At 43.3% G+C, this 16,768-nt stretch overlaps 1 pseudogene; it reads left to right on the top strand.

Moving 5' to 3' along the window:
• The first annotated feature begins 8,826 nt into the window (after nt 1-8,826).
• Nucleotides 8,827-10,444, top strand: LOC141579688 (calpain-15 pseudogene; annotated as a pseudogene).
• The last annotated feature ends 6,324 nt before the right edge of the window (nt 10,445-16,768 follow it).

Raw genomic sequence — 16,768 nt, 5'->3', positions numbered from 1 at the left:
AATATATTTCCCTGTGCTGTACAGTATGCACTTGTTTATCTATCTATATATACCTTTTGGTATCTACAAATCTCAAACTCCCAGTCTACCCCTTCCCACACCCATCACCCCTGGCAACCACAATTTTGTGTTCTATGTCTGTGAGTCTGTTTCTGTTTTATATTTAAGCTCACTTTTCTTTTCTTTTTTTAAGACTCCACGTAAGTGATGTCATATGATATTTTCCTTTCTTTTTCTGGTTTACTTCACTTAGAATGATATTACCCAGGGAAGTCCTTGTTGCTGTAAATGGCATTATATTGTCACTTTTAGGGCTGAATAGCATTCCATTGTATAAATATACCAATACTTCTTAATCCAGTCATCTGTCGATGGACATTTAGGTTGTTTCCATGGCTTGGCTATTGTATATATTGCTGCTATGAACACTGGGGTGCAGGTGTCTTTATGAATTAGAGTTCCTTCTGAATATATGTCCAGGAGTGGGATTGCTGGGTCATATGTTAAGTCTGTTTTTAGTCTTTTGTTTTATTCTTATTTCATAGACAGCACTTCGGGTGGTAATTTTGGCACTGAGTAATTAGAAGACAGATAAACATTAACACAGTTTAAGAAAGAAATCCCCTGGAACTATGGACTGTACCTGCTATTCTTTGCACTATGTTTATATTCTAGGTGGATTAATGTGCCCAACATCAACATTTCTATGGCTTTCCGACTACCTGCAATGTCTCAGCTGTTCCCAACTTCCATCTCTCTCTCCTTTTTCATACATGAGTTCTCAGTCTTTAGAAGTACATCAGTCACACCCTTCTTGGAATCCACACACTTCTTCAGCAACTCTTCTGTCTCATGATGTGGAAAAAGTTAGGAAAATGAAGGAGAAACTATGGGCTGAAATAAACTCAGCAATACATCTGTTAATTCAATTTAATTTTACTACCTATTTTAAAATTCAAATACCGTTTCAAACCAAGCTAGCCGAAAACCCAACTCTGGATCCCCTCTCAAACCTGTTTCATTCCCAATCACACCAAATTTAATAATTTAATTAGTAAATTTGGTCTTCAAATTGCATGGGTTAAAAACCTTCGAGTTATTCTTCATATCTTTTTTCTTTCTTCCTCACAAATCCCACATAACACCATCAGCTAATGGTGTTTCCTCTGACTTCAAATACAACTGACCAGAGCCCATCAGTTGTCACCCACTCGTCCCAAACACCCTGGCCCGAGATGACATCACCCCGGCCTGGACCACAGCATTAGCTCTATGGTTGGTCTCCACACTTCCTTGCACTCTTGCCACACTGCAATCTGTTTTCCTCACAGCAGCTGGTGTTATATTACTGTAAGAAAGATCACTTCCCTCTGATGCAGAAAAACCTCTACTGATTTTCCATCTCTTTCCAAGGGAAACTGAAACTTCCCTCAGTGGCCTCTAACTTACTACCTTCTTTAGGCTCTGGCCTCTGAATGCGTCTCTGACCTTACCTCCTGCCACCTCTTTTTTCTCACTGCCCTCTTGCCACATATTTTGCTATTCCTAGAGCATAAAGAAATTTATTCTTCTGAACTTCTCTGTTGTGTGAAGTTTTCTTCTAGGTGCCTGCTTAGATCATTTGCTGGTTTCTTTGAAGATTCTGCTGAAATGTTACCTCATCAGAGCCGCCTTCTCTAGAAGCCTACATATATAATAGCACCGCATTTCTTTCCTTTCCTATGCCTGCCCGTTACTTTGGTTTTCTCTACGGCACATTTGTCACTGTGATAGTGACTTTGAGAGTCACCCTAATACTGTTCTTCCCTTTGTTCATAGTCACAGAACTCTTCCTTTTTTTCACCAGTGATGTGGACATAAAGGGTGAAACCGCAGCGGCTGTCTCAGACCATGAACTGACCTTGGGGATGGAGGATGTGTGTAGGGTGCTGGAGCAGAACAAGGAAAGGGCTTGGGCAGGGTCTGGCTGTGGAGCTGTCACAGCGCCCTGGACTCCATCTGCTTTACTTCTTGTGTGTAAGAGAAAAAGAAACTTTTGTCTTTTTAAGCCACTCTGTTTTCTTTTATGTAGTTCTAAAATAATATGTATCCAAACCTAATTCTAACTGATGTAACCTGAGTATACCAGCACAGAAGGATAATTAAGAACACAGGGTCTGCTCTAGGAAGTCCCTTTCCAGCTGTACCACTTGTTACCTGCATGCTCTTAGGTGAGTGATTTTACTTCCCTGTGTCTCTTTTTTCTTATTCATAAAATGGGGATATTAATAACATACACTTCATAGGGTCGTTGTGGGGATTGAATGAGTACGCTCATTCATTTCCTAAAACTAAATAAGATCTGTATGTGTTAACTGTTACTATTATTGTTTTTGTCTGTAAGCTATGATTTGTTCATTGCTGATTAATACTTTGAGACAACTTGTTTTTTCAATTGCCTAACCCCTAAAATTTGACAAGATCTGGCCCACAGTTAGGGCTGGCTGGATACTTGTTGGATGACTGAATGACTAAATTATTGAATAAAATTTGCAAACATTTTGGGGGGCTCCATTTGTGCTTCCAAGGAGGAACCTGCTGTGCATCCCAGGGTAGCCTCTCCCACTGAATGTCAGTGACGGGTGAATGAAAGGCCCAGGCCCCAGGAACTGACCACATTTTGGCTCTTCCTGCTGTAGTCTGACAGAGTCACTTCAAATAAGTCCCCAGAAATGGTACTCAGTGGGTAGTTCAACTGTACCCCTTTCTGGGGACCTGGTAGTACTAATTCTTTATCTCCTGCTGCTTCTTAATAAAGAGATGATAACCTCTTGGTTTAGAAAATGTTCCCTGCTTCACATCTTCATATGTAGAGGCTCCAAAATACCCTGAGTTACAGCCATGCAATGACCTGAGGGTGCTTTCATGTGCAGCTTACAAAAGTCATCTCTTTGTTTCTAACAATTCCTGTGAAATTAAAGCAACAGCACAGATGGCACAGTAAGCCATGAGGAGGATGGTAACCACACACGGGTTACTGGGCAATGATTCTCCTGCAGAGATTGTGGCACATGAACATGGCCACACCCCTCACCTTGCTGGAAGAGTCTAGATACCCCTAAAAAATGCATCTACTTCTCTGTGTGATGATCTGAAACCTCTTTCCCATACTTTCCTGGCTTCAGACAATGGTTCTCAAAGCATGGACACTGTTCCAGATGAAATCTTCCTTTTCAAGTCCCTAATGTTAGGAACAGCTTAGAGTACAAACATCCAGTAAGACAGGCCTGCAGGAGTTCCTGGTTCAAGCACTTTGTGACTTTATGACACTCAACCTTTGTGAAATGAGGTTTCCTTGTTGGTAAAACAGGGGCAATGACATCTGTCTCACAAATACCATGTCAGGACTACATCTGGTGGTTTAGAATGATAAGTTCAGGGACTTTTCCATAAGTGCTCATTAAATGATCAATGATTAGTGCTACATTGTTTAAAATGATAATATTTTTAAATATTTTCTCAATATAAGGCTATTGAATGTAATAGAGGTTGTACTGCCTGTATTTTCAGTGTTGAAAGAGTCTAACAGAACAACATTTTACTGACATTACATCACTAAAGATAATTTATACATCCAACATTTTCTTTAGTCTAGGAAGATGCCCATTGTCCGCTGACCTTGACTATTTAGTTTATTCAGAACCTCTGAATGCAGGAAGCTATGATTTGTAAAATCTTGCCCTGCAAGCCAGGGAAGAGATTGTCATCTGTCATGTGATTATTTGTCATACGACAATCCTTCAATTTGAAAGAACTCTCACTAGAGTCCTCAAACAACACTCTTATGATTGGTTTCTCTTTCCTGGCTTTCTGAATGTTTTACTGTTGCTGTACATTAAACACAATATATTTTTAGGGTTTTCAAAAAGAACCAAATCCTCCCTGATTATTAACAGGTGACACATGAAAGCACTGAGTCTTTAACTAACTTTAAATGAAAACAATAAATTAAAATAATTTTTTTGCAATTTGTTAGCTTAAAATATGCCATTCACAGGGGTGAAATTAACAGAAGAGGATCTTTGTAAAAATCATAGTCAGTTTTGGTACCATATCTCTTGGACTAACTCTAGGAGCTATTCTTTTCTTTTAGTAAAGATTGCAAATGAGTACACAGAGTGCTGCTGTCTTGGGTCTGGGTGGATGACTCATTAATAAAGGCCTCGATTTTTCTGCCTCTCATGAACTAGAATAGCAAATATAACCTTAATTTCTTCTGGAACACTTGGTCCACAACCTTAAAAGCATTCTTCAAGAAGACTTTAATGGCCTCTCTCTCACAGGCCCCATGCAGGTCCAGCAGCTCCTTGAGGGTTTCCATGGGCAGCTGCACCTTCTGGTCCATCTTCTGGTCATAGTGGCCAATGGCCTTTTGCACTGCAGCTGAGTTCCTGATCTCACTCAGGGTCAGGACTGCGTTCTCCATGCAGGGAAGATCCCCACGGCTGATGGCATTGGCATAGGTCAGCACCAGGGACTCCAGACCTATAAAAAGGAATTTTTTAAAAATAGTAGCTGCCAGTTGGTGAGAGAGAGGAACAAACTCTATTTTATTAAGTCTTGAGGATGTAAATTTAATTATTTTGAAACAACTGCTGGAGTATTTTGTATGCTTTTCAAATTCTACGATCAATACTTCTAAGGACTTTTTGAGAAGAATTACAATGGAATGTTTTGTCGACCTCCAGATGCAGAGGAATTTCAAGCTTCTCTTTCCTCCTCTTTCCCTAATTTAAAATGAAGATGTTGGAATGAACATATTACAATAAGCATTTTTAGGGGATGAGATATTAGGTCTTGATCTCTTCTTAGCCTTCTTGTATCTCCCTTTTTTCTGCCTTCCTTCCATTTCCCCCATCACATCTCATCTATTGAAAGGGTCAAGGAGAAAATTCAGTGTGTGTAGGCCTGTGTGTGTGTCCGTGTGGTGTAGGCCACTAGCCCTGTGTCTGGCCTAGATATGTGGGTCTTCCTAGATGTTGTCTCCTCAGAGCTCCATGCAGTGCAGCCAGTTCATCCAGGTTTTCCAGAGACCTGCCAGTTTTAGCACTGAAATTCTTACATAGCAGGAAGTTCCAGCCTAGGGCAAACTAGAGTGGTTGGTCACCTTACAACCAGGGTTTTTGGAAACACTTAGATATCACCTAACACTGGTCAGAGTGGCCATCATAAAAAAGTCTAATAAGAATAAATGTTAGAGAGGGTGAGGAGAATGGGAAACCTCCTATGCTGTTGGTGGGAATGTAATTTGGTGCAGCCACTATGGAGAACAGTCTGGAGGTTTCTTACAAAACTAAAAATAGTTTCTATATGATCCAGCAATGCTGCTCCTGGACGTATACCCTGAAAAGATGAAGATCCTAATTTGAAAAGATAGCAGCATCATTTCCAATAGCCAAGACATTGTAGCAACCTGAGTGTCCTAAAGGCTATGCTTTCTCCACAGGAGGAACAAGTAATCAGCATTTCTTCACCTTCTTCACCCCATACACAGGCTGTGAGACACGACCTCTACAGCAGCATGGCATGGCTGAAAGGCATGAGGCTCCCTTCCTCTCCCTATCCCCATACATAGGGTAGAAGCTCTACCCCAGGTCACAGACCAAGAACTCTGAGCACTGAGGGCCTCTGCACTGACATAACTCACAGAGTAGAGGTTCCATAGTGGGCGAGGAAAGCCAAGAAGACCAGGCTTATCTAGCCCTCCAATGGCAGAGCAAGGGTGCCACTCCAAGAGATGGAGTCCACTGCCCTGATCTACCGTTCCAGAGCAGTGGCTCATAGATTGTTCCCAGTGGGAGAGGCAAGCCTTAAGAACAGTGAGATTTCCCATAAAGGACAGATTTTATTTGGGGCAGAGGATGGAGAAGTTCAGGCCTAAGGGTGCTGTCAAAACCAAGGGGATTTTGGAGGTAAGCAATTATGATGAAGCCAGAAGCACCACGAGAATAACAAGCTAAGCTACAGGGCAGCTGGAAGCTTAACAGAGAGAACCTGGGGAGAGACAGCTAAGAAGGACCCTCCCAAGTCAGAACACACATCTGAGACCAGCCTAGAAGATAAAGGCACCAAAGTCTGATTAGATCAGCCTTCAGGAATTTATGTCTGGGGAATTGTCAGAAAAATAATACTAGAGCAATTAGCCTGCAATTAGTGGAGGTTAACAGCTGGATGAGATGACAACAGAGGAAGGCTTAATAGGGAGATCAGGGGAAAAACACTCAGAGAGAGCTGTGGCATTCCAGGTTGACTGTGTGCTTGTCCAAGGCTGTTCCCTCTGCTATGTGACATCAGAGGCTATACACTGTGGGAGAAACACAATTCAAAGACAAAGTCCAGCCCATGCACTAAACAAATAAACAAGCAAACAACAAAATCCTGGGGGTTGGGAATCAGTACCCAGAGTTGCTACATTATCTAAAATGTCCAATTTTCAAAAAGATTATGATGTGTTAAAAGAAACAGGAAAGTGTGATCCATACAGAAGGGAAAGAGCAGAAATTATAAATGTACTTGAGGGGGGAGCTCCGCTGTTGGGCTCAACAATGGAATGAAATAAAAACTCAATATTCTTGGGCATATAGCCAGAAGGCACCCTACTCCAAAAGACACCTGCACCCCAATGTTCATAGCTGCACTGTTTATAGTAACCAAGGCATGGAAACAGCCTAAATGTCCAGGAAGACATGACTGGATAAAGAAGATGTGGTATATTTATACAGTGGAATACTATTCAGCCATAAAAATGACAACATAATGCCATTTGCAGCAACATGGACGTCCCTGGAAAATGTCATTCAAAGTGAAGTAAGCCAGAAAGAGAAAAAAATACCATATGAGGTCACTCATATATGGAATCTAACAAAAAGAAAATAGAACAAAAATACAAAACAGAAACAGACTTGTAGACATAGAATATAAACTTGTGGTTGCCAGGGGGGAGACAGGTGGGAAGGGAAAGACTGGGAGTTTGAAATTTGTAGACACTGTCAGGCATATGTAGAATAGGTAAACAAGATTATACCGTACAGCACAGGGAAATATACACAAGATCTTGCGATATTTCACAGTGAAAAAGAATGTGATACTGAATTTATGTTTGCTCATGTATAACTGAAATATTGTGCTCTACAGTGAAAATTGACACAATATTGTAAACTCACTGTAACTCAGTCAAATTAAAAAAAGGTTACTGTATTGTTGGAGCCTGGAGATGCTGTGATTTGTTTTGCTGACTTGCCATCCAGCAGACAGTCAGCAGTGTCAGAGGCATAAGGCTTTTTATTAGCCACTGGGCTAACATTTCTGCTCCCCCAGCCAATGAAATGTGATAACTTCTCCTGTCACATGCTTGAGTGGCTTTTCCATTTATACCATGAAAACCTGTAATAAACAAAAAATATTTTTGCCTTTAAAAAGATAAACTTCTGAGATAAAGTAAAAGCAATGCATAGAAGGAAATGTATAGCAGCAAACACCTATATTAAAGGGAAGAAAGATATTACAGACAGAATCGAGTTCCCACATATTCATATATTGAAGTCCTAATCCCTAATGTGACAGTATATGGACATGGGGTCTTTGGGAGATCATTATGTTGAGATGAGGCCATGAAGGCTTATGATGGAATTAGTGCCCTTAAAAAAAGAGACACCAGAGAGATTGCTCTCTGTCTTTTTTCTAGCCATGTGAGAACACAGTGATAAGGAACCATCTGCTAGCTGGGAAGAGTTTGCACCAGAACCCAACCATGCAGACACCCTGATATTGGACTTCCAGCCTCCAGAATCATGAGAAAATAAATGTCTGTTGTTAAGCCACCCAGTCTATGGTAATTCTTTATAGATGGATTAAGACAAAAGATCCCAAATTAAGAACCTAAGTTTCCACCCCAAGGAACTGGAAAAAGAAAAGCCAACTAAATCTGAAGCTAACAGAGAAAAGTTAATAATAAAGATTAGAGCAGAAAAAAAAGTAGATCAGAATCACAATAGAGAAAACTAGTAAAACCAAAAGTAGGTTTGAAAAGGAAACAAATAGAAAAATCTTTCAATAAACAGACAGAAAAAAATTCAAATTACTATAATCATCACTATTGAGTTCCCAGAAATGAAAGGGATTCGAAGAGAATGCTGTAAACAAGAGCATGTCGATACAGCAGGTAAACTAAGCAGTGGGTAAATTCCTAGAGAGACACAGACCATTAAATCAGACTCAAGAAGAAGTAGCGTGTATGAACAGAGCTACAGCAAATAAAGAGATTGAATCGGTCATTTTTAACTTTGCACAAAGCAAAGCCCAGGCCCAGATGGCTTCAAAGGTGAATTCTGCCAAACATTTCAAGAATTAATACCAGTTTTTAAAAAATGTTTCTAAAAATCGAAAAGGAGGGAACATTCTCAACTCATCCTATGAGATCAGTATCACCCTGGTATCAAAACAAAAGATATGACAAGGAAACAACAGATCAGTATCTCTTATGAAGATAGACACAAAAAGTCTTCAATAAAGTACTAGCAGAATGCATCCAGTAATGTATGGAAAGGATTTTATGCCATGGGGAAGTGCCATTGGTTTCAGAAATGCAAGGGTAATTTAACATCCCCAATTCAATTTCTGTAGAGGCCAAGGCCCTGTGGGAGAGCATCGTGCCTTCTGCTGGGAGAGCAGTGTGAGCTTGCTGGATTGCAGCTTCCTCTCGGGCCCCAGTCTGTGGGCTTCTCTGCAAGCTACAGTGTCCAGCAGCATGTGTGACAATGGCTGCGGCCCCACGAGGTCAACTGCACTATGTTCAGGTACCATGGATCCTTATGGCCTATGTTCCACACTCTCTGGCCCTCGAACATCTGGCAGGGTCTGCTCAGGATCTGCTGGTTCCTGAGTGCGCTGGCGGTGCTGGCCGAGTGGCCGGACCTGTTCGAGTGGCTGATGGTCACGTGCAGTCTGTATGCAGAGAGCACCCACAGGGTGTAGCTCTGCAAGGATGGCATGTGGACAATGGTGCTGTTGGACGTGCTGCCTCGCAATGAGGCCGGTATCCTCCTCTTCTCACAGGCTCAGCACAAGCAACTGGCCCTCATCTAGAAGGCACAGGCCAAGCTGCATGGCTCCTACTTTGACCTCCAGGCCAGGCGTGCCATCCAGGGCCTGGAAACGCTTACTGGAGCCCCCTGTGACAGCCTGGCCTTTCAGGTCAGCTCTACCAACCGCCACAAGGAGCCTGTGGATTCTGACCTCATCCAGGCCAGAATGCTGAGTTCTAAGGGGGCTGGGGGTCAATACAATGCTGTGTACTAGAGCCAAGGGCTGCACCCCCGCCATGCCTATTCCATCCTGGATGTCTGGGATGTCCAGGGCTCCAGGCTCTTGTGCCTCCAGAGCCCATGGGGCCACTGCTCCTGGAATGGCAGCTGGTCGAACAAATGGACACACTGGCTGGGAACCCCTGTGGGAACCCAGCTAAGGCTGCACAGCAGAAGTGAGGGTGTTTTCTGGATGGAGTACAGCGACTTGATCAGGTACTTAGACTCTGTGGACATCTGCAAGGGGCACGCGGATTGGCAGGAGGCGTGGGTGCAGGGCTGCTTCCCGAGCTCATCCGGTGGGCCATGGCGTCACGGCCCTCAGGGTGCTGGAGCGGGCATTCCTGGAGTTCGCTGTCTTCCAAGAGGGCAGCAGGTACACGGACTCAGTGGACCGCCACCTCCTTGCCTGTGCATACTGGTGTTCCAGGCATCCTTTGGCGGTGGGAACCTGAGCCCAGGCGGCCTGCTGGCCCACAGCTAGCGAGCTGACAAGAAGTTTGTCAACTGTGACATGATGCTGGAGCCTGGCAAATATGCTGTGGTGTGCAGTGCCTTCAACCACTGGGGCCAGGCCTGCCGGCCACGCAGGTCTCTAACCCTTCAGTCAGTGTCCCAAGGAGCACGCCAGAGCCGCCTGGGCCTGTGCTGGCCGTGTACACCTCCAGACTCGTCATGGTGGGGCTCACAGGGGCCCAGCCAATGCCATCACCCTGCTCACAGAGAGCAGGGGTGTGTGGCAAGAGGGACATGAGTGCCTGACTTGCTACTACCTGATGCATGGCTGGGCCAGGCTAGTCGTCTTCATGGAGAACTGGCAACACAAGTCCCACCTGCACGTGCAGAGCGACTGCTCAGACAGCTTCAATGAGGTGTCCACATGCGGTCGCCTGTGCACCCAGGACCACGTCCTGCCCCTGAACATGCAGGTCCTGGTGATCCTGTCCCAGCTGGAGAGTCACATCGGCTTCTCCATCACCCACCGCCTGGTGCACCGCAAGGCAGCCCAGGCCTTCCTCAGTGACAGAATGGCCTCTGGGGGCAGCCACAGCCCCCCACTCACATCTGAGGTCAATCACCTGCTAGGTCCCCAGCCGCTGTGACCATCCCATGCCTACCTGCCCCCCACCACTTTATGAGGGAGACCCCAACACAGGACTCTTGAACCACGATCTCAGAACCCGATGCAGGGAGTGCCAGCTGCAGGGTGCAACTTTCCCTGGGACTTCCTCCCTGCCCCTCCTCCTGTCTAGGGCCTCCTAGGCACCAAGCAGAATGCCTCAAACTGGCCTTTAGCTCAAAGGGGCTATGTGGCAGCCTCCACGTGTGGCCCACCTTGAGGTGGGGCTCAGACTGCTAGGGCCTCTCACCTGGGTGAGGCAGCCCAGAGTCCATTCACAGAACCAAATCTGGGAGGTTCAAAGGCCAGGACCCCGTAGTGAGAGCAGGGACCACTCCTGCTGTGGGAGTCAGAGGCCAGGACACTGGCGTGAGCAGTGAACACTCCCCGAGTGGTGCATAAGGTCAGGAGCCTTTTCTCCCCAGTTTGGCCCTGGTACTGTCTCCCCACTCAGCCCCCATGAGGCATGGTGGAGTCCCCAGGGTCCAGCAGTGTGTCCCAGGAAGCAGGTGCCTGGTGACAACAGGTTCAAGCAAGGGTGGGGAGGGACACTATAGACTTCCTGGACTGCCAGCCAGGACAGAAGCCATGTCCCTGGCTGGGGTGGCGGTGGCAAGTCAGGTGGGCCTGGGCCTGGCTCTGATGCTGGGTGAGGTACTTTGTCCTCAGCGCCATCTGACCTCTGCCGAGGGGAGCACCTTACAGCAGAAATCCTTGGCCAGCCCTGCCCAGGCACACACAGGGTGCAGCCCCTCCTGGCCTCTCCCAACCTCAGAAGCCCAGAATCCTCCCCATGGCTGTGATGCCCTGAGTTCTATGACTGCCCAGGGACATCTGAGGCCAGCTTCTCCAAGGTCCACCTGGGCCCCCTGCCCGGTGGTCTCCAGGTAGCAGGTGGCCCTGCCCACAGCCCTCACTTCCCATGGGGCTTGCAGGGGTTGGGTTTACAACTGGAGAAGCACCCAGAATAACAGATTACTTCCTGGGCCTCCTTTATGCTTTCTCCTTTTACCTGAGCTGTGAGTATTCTTAACCCTGTATATATGGCAGCTCTTCTGATGCAGAGACTACTTTATCAACTGTCAGTACCATCCCTATAGGGTGACTGCATGGGTGTTCCCAGACTCAGCCTCTGAAGGACCAAATAAAAATGTTTTGTTTTGTAAAAAAAGAAATCAATACTGTAATATATTGTATTAATACAATAAAGGACAAAAACAATACGATCATATCAATAGAGGCACAAAAACACGTGACAAAATCGAAAAACTCTTCATGGCAACTCAACAAAGAAGAAACAGAGGGGGCACTCTTGATCCTGTGAAAGAACAGCTAACACCATATGTGACTGTGACAGTCTCCCTAAGACCAGGAAGGAGACAAGGACTTCCATTCTTGCCACTCCTCTTAAACTATACTGGGGCTTCCAGCCAGGCCAACTAGGCAGGACAAAGACAGGAATGGTTTCCAGATGGGAAGGGGACAATGAAATCTCTATCTTCAGATGGCATGATCTGGTACATAGGAAATCATAAGGCACTATTAACACTAACACATGAGTTCAACAGGGTTACACAAGACAAGGTCAATATGCAAAAATCAATTCTATTTCTATACATGAGCAGTGAACAATCAGAAAATAAAATAGAAGAATTCCATTTACAATAGCATCAGGAAAAACCCACATGGGAACACGGCAAGAAGGATGTTAGAAGAGAGATAGTATTAAAAAGAAATTATTCTGATATGTCAAAAGTGGTAAGGAAGAGCAGTATGGCGGTCCTCAAAAGTTAGAAATACAACTACCATATGATCTAGAAATTCCATTTCTGGGTATATATCCAAAGGAAAGTAAAGCAGGATATTGAAAGAATAGTTGAACTTCCTTTTCTATTGCACCATTATTCACAGCAGCCAAAATATGGAAACAAGCTAAGTGTTTGACAATGGATGAGTGGATAAAGAAGATGTGGTGTATACACATAAATGGATATTATCGAGCCACGAGAAAGATGGGAATCCTGCTGTTTGAGGGCACTATGCTTAGTGAGACAAGCCAGACAAAGACAAATACTGTATGAAAAACTGCTAAGGCCACATTTTATATAACTCCATTTATATGAAATGTCCAGAACAGGCAAATCTACACAGACAGAAAGGAGAGTCACTGTTCTTATGTCTGGAGGCTGAGGGGGAATAGACGTGTGACTGTACATGGGTACCAGATTTCTTTAGCAGGTAGTGAAAATGCTCTAAAATAATGGTGACAATCACACAACTCTGTGGGTGTAGTGAAACATTGGATCGTGTAGTTTAAATGAGTGAATTCTATGGTCTGTGGATTGTATCTCAACAAAGCTGTTAAAAATTAAAAGGAGATAAATTAGAAAAGTTTTTGCTACATTTTAAATTTGCTATTTCTGTAATTCTAAAAATAAATAAGTCATTGTAAAGGAGTTGATTAAAAAGGTTCATTTTCTGAGAACTTTATGCATCTGCATGGATATAGGCTTCTTTCCCTAACACAAAAACTACATGTCCTCAAAGAGGAAGGTGACGAAGTTTTTCACAAAAACATTATTTTCCCAAAATGGAACATGTGTACAAGATTTGGTGCAACAAGCTTATGTTGGAGGGACTTTCTAACAGCATTATTTTCACCTTTCTTAGTATGCCTCATGAAGAGAGTTTGAAGTTTGGTGAAGTTAGGGTCTAAATGTGAGTTTCAGCGAAGACCTTCCAGAACATACAGATAGGCTTGTTTCCCAAACAGAAAAACTATGGGTTCCCAGCAAGGCAGAGGAAGGACACCTACCACACACATTGTTTCCCCAGAATGGAGACTGTGGGTAAGATTTGGTGCTCCTAGCCTAATGCTGACGGGACTTCCCTACAACACTTGTTTCACCTCTCCAGGCGTGCATCCTAGAGATGGTTTCAAGCTAGGTGAAGTTAGTGTACTACAGCTGAGTTTGAGATTAGAAGAAAGAATATTGTTAAAATGGCCATACTGCCCAAGGCAATCTACTTATTTGTGTCTCTGTGTGTTTTGTTTTCAGTCTTGTAGTTTAACAGATTAAGAGAGGAGATAAACCATGTAAGTGCTATACAAACTAAGAGACTGTTTAAAAAGGAGGAATATTCTTGTGTGCCTAGTGCAACAAAAAGATCAAGAAGGATTAGGGCTGAACATTCTCCACTAAATGTAAGAACAATAAATTTGGGCATTTTTTTTAATCCAGGCATTTTTGATGTTGGTAAGAGCCATTCCGATTGATCGCATGAGATTGGGAATTATTGGAACACGGTGACCAAGTGTGGCCTGACTGACTCCACGGTAGTACTCCGTAGAAGCACTACATAAACTCTTTTCCCACTGAGTTGGCACACATGTGAATTATAACCATTCTTACATATATGATAAAGCACCCAAACACACTGGTCAGGAACACACTGATTTAGAGGGAAACAAGAGTATTGGTGATTGTTCAAGAAAGTTCAGATGCATGACTTCAGTTAGACTTGTGATTAAATAAGCACTGGGCACAGCACCCATTTTTCTAACAACAAAAGCACTATTGGGTTTGAAAGTCTATAGAGCTACATTTGGGGCAAGAAAACAAAAATTTCTCAATAGTTCCAAAGATTTTTGATGAGTATGAACAACGCTGTAAGTTTCTATGACCGACATTTTTACACTTCCAGCCTCAAATCCAAGCATCTGCCCCATCCTGTGGACTTATGAATTAGTCATATAGGAACTTACAAGGGCTCCATGATACCTACAAAATCCTATGATGTGGTGAAACTCTAATGAATCTCCTGAAATTGAAGCTGATGCCTAATGTTTAGAATGTAAAGAAAGACAGAATATAGGCCAAGTTTTTTTAAAGAATTTTTATCTTTGATATCATTACATTTACTGATCATTGAATAAATTTGTTGACTGAAGTTGACTGAAATGTTTTGATTACTTTGAATCACTGCTAAATCAATAGCCAGTCACTTCATCACTATGAACAATAAGAAAAAAGATTCATAGAGCCCTCACAAATATTTACGAGCATGTTGTTTACCATTTAAAAAACTTGGATGGCTGTCATCTAGATGAACAGTGATTTGAGATTTATACTTCCATTTCTTTGTGTCATGGGTACTTTCTCTGTGCTGAGGTGTGAGCACACACATCCTTCAAGCTTTTATTGACGAGGGTTACAAAACCTGCATCTGTCACAAGCAGGGATGCACTGCATCAACCCTCCATTGCTGAATAGACTTTACATCTAATCCTGACTGAAGTTTGATGCCGGCTACTGTGTGACCTAAACACGTGGTTAATGGTCTCATTTATTCTCCAGTATCTTCCTGAATAAGCTTCCTGATGTGGAAGGATCCTAATGTCTACTTGTACTGTTGATGGTTCTTAAGGAATCAATACTTTGGCTTTATATAATAAATTGGGTAGCAGTCATTACATATTTTAGTTAAAGTCTAAAGACATTTATTTTAGTTAATAAAATCTAGGGCATTTATCTTAGTTAAATATCTCATAAGACAGTATTAAATTTATTACATGATTATGGTTTCCATAGCACACCATAACCTATTTCTGATTATGGCCAATTTTGTTTAAATGAGTCAAGGAAAATTGTATAAGTGAACAGGTCATCTTCCTTATTTTGAATTCTCTCTCTACGTCTGATGTTCTATAAGGACAAGTTAGTTGGGGCGATGGCAATGGACTGTTCTATGCTTTTGAAACTGTGGCCATGTTTGTAGCAGAATAAACAATTGTACTTTAGATCTTGGGTTTAAAATAACTTAGTAGCATCCCCTACTGCAGGCCTCTTTACTGGATAGCAGTGAAGAGATAGAAAAACATTTAATGGAAAAGACACCAAAAATAAGGCCAGGTGATATTTTAAACCCTAACCCTAACCCTAATACTTCTAGGAAAATACTTCACCAAACATTTGAACAGGAAAGAGGTAATAGATGGGAAGCTGATGATTGTCCATCACCTCCTAGAAAGAGTTGTCCCGTGAGTAAACTTCTGTTGGCAGGAGAAGCAGGAATATTCCTCGTAGTGGTGGATGTAAGAACTAAGCCGAGCAACAAAAGTGTGAGAAATGCAAAGTGAGATCCAACCAGACCTCGATATGGGAATCTGGCAAGTTGCTCTGCCCATGAGACTGCCATGGAGCTGAGGGTCTGCGAAGGGTAACAGAACAATACCCAAAGGAGCCAGTTCACACACTGAGTGCAAACCCTGTGTGGTGGCAACTCACACACAGAGAAAGGTGGTTCCCATTCAGGAGACAGAAACCACACTGTTTATTTAAACAGGGAAAATAGAATATAAAGAATTGTTAACTGGTAAATGGTGGATAGCTACTAAAAAGGATAAAATGGGGATATAAACGGTCCTGGAGTAGTAGGTGCAAAAGAGTAGCTGCTACTTCCAGGGTGAGGGAGGGTGGACAGTACAGGAACCAATGACTAGGAGTGGGGTACCCCCTCGCTGCTCCCTATTCCCAGCAAAGCTTAGGTTCAGACATCTTTGAAGAGACTGTGGCTGCCCCTGGAACACGATGCCTGCTGGTGGTCAAATTAAAACAACAATAATAATGACAATAAAAATCTTGCCAGAGTATGGAAGCAACTGCTGGCCTATAAAAACTGCCTACAGATGTTGGAGGATATGGGCAGGTGGGACCTACTTAGAAGCAGCCGGACATGGCCAGATCTCATGTGCAGTCCTAAGCAGTCCAGTGGAGACAGTGGCTTGAGGGCACAGCTGGAATTCTTTCTGAGTCTCTGGGCTCCCCATCTAAACCATTATACAATAATGACAATGATGATAATGAAGAGTCCGAACCCAGTATGGAAGTGTATTCCCTCTGCTATGGCCTTATTTGTGTGTCTCCAGGACCCTCTGCTGACTAAGCCTAACATTCTGCTACTTGGACAGAGAAAGGCCCACAGGAGCTAACTATAATACCACAGAACAGGGCAAGGAGGGTTGAGCTTAGAGCTCACAGACAGCTGGTCTCTGAAAATGATTTATCCCAAGATCTTAAACAAAATTTTAGAAATCCACTTGAATTTTATTATGCTGCAAGAAGCTATGAGCTATGTAAATCAGAAGCAGAAAACCTTCAGAAACAGAAAAGAAAAAGACATGTGGCTGTGATGCAATTAGACTGCTGCTGAGGTGAAATAAATTATTGAAGAGAAGCTAAAAATGCAATGGTGTAATTAAAATAACCATTCACTTTGTCAAGTGGGAGGGATAAAATGGAGAACA

This window comes from Camelus bactrianus, chromosome 13 (assembly GCF_048773025.1).
Source record: "Camelus bactrianus isolate YW-2024 breed Bactrian camel chromosome 13, ASM4877302v1, whole genome shotgun sequence".
NCBI lineage: Eukaryota > Metazoa > Chordata > Mammalia > Artiodactyla > Camelidae > Camelus > Camelus bactrianus.
Note: the sequence above shows the minus strand (reverse complement) of the source record. Positions and strands in the feature narration are given on the sequence as shown.